A 1,097-nucleotide genomic window follows, 5' to 3' on the forward strand; every position below is an offset into this window, starting at 1 on the left:
ATATATATATAATCATCATCATTATCATCATCATCATCATTATATATACATACATACATATGCACACAGAGAGATATGTAGACATCTATATTAGTATATATACATGTATGTGTATACACGTGTACGCTTGCTTGCGTAAGTGTATGCACACACGCACACACACACAGACAAACACACGCGTGCATACACACAAAAGCACACACTCTTACACACATACACACACTGAAATTTCTTAAAGCATGTAATAATACACACTTATGTTATTCTCTGTAATCTTTTTGGTGCGGTGGGGGGTGCGCGTTTTGTAAATTTTTATTTAATTTCTCGCATAACACCCCCCGAGTCCACCCCGTGTACTTCCACATCCAAAACACTCTGAAATCAAGCTATAAATTTTGGGAAGAATCGTTTTATTTACACGGGCGGCCACACGTTAAAGCTACAAAATAACAATTACGAAATTCTTAACATTAAATTCAATCATTGTACGACTCGTTTTGTCATTCAGCCTCTCTCTCGTTCTCTCCCGCCTCCTTCCCTCTCTCTCGCTCTCTCACTGTGTGTCTCTCTCTCTCTCTCTGTCGGGCGCACTTCTCTCTCGCTCTTTCTTTATTTATTTCTCTATCTCTTTCTCTTACTCTCTCTTTTCTAATTCATTTTTTTACTCTCGTCTTTATTTCGATGTGAATATTTCTATTTATTTTCACTATTGATCTCTCTGTCTATAACTATCTCTATAGTTGTGTGTGTCGGTATCTACCTATCACTATCTCCCTGTTTGTCTATCTATCTATCTATCTCTCACTCTATCTTTTTTCTCTCTCTCTCTTTCTCTATCACTCTCTCTCTCTCTCTCTCTCCCTTTCTCTAACTATTTATCTATATATCTCTATCTATGTCTATCCATCTATCGCTCTCTCTCTCTCTCTCTCTCTCTCTCTCTCTCTCTCTCTCTCTTTATTTATCTAACTATCTATATATTTCTATCTCTCTCTGTCTATCTCTCGCTCTCCCCTCTCTCTCTCTCTTTCTCTCGCTCCCTCAGTGTCTTTCTCCATGCATATATATATATATATATATATATATATATATATATA

Source organism: Octopus bimaculoides, chromosome 9 (genome assembly GCF_001194135.2).
Source record: "Octopus bimaculoides isolate UCB-OBI-ISO-001 chromosome 9, ASM119413v2, whole genome shotgun sequence".
In the NCBI taxonomy this organism is placed as follows: domain Eukaryota; kingdom Metazoa; phylum Mollusca; class Cephalopoda; order Octopoda; family Octopodidae; genus Octopus; species Octopus bimaculoides.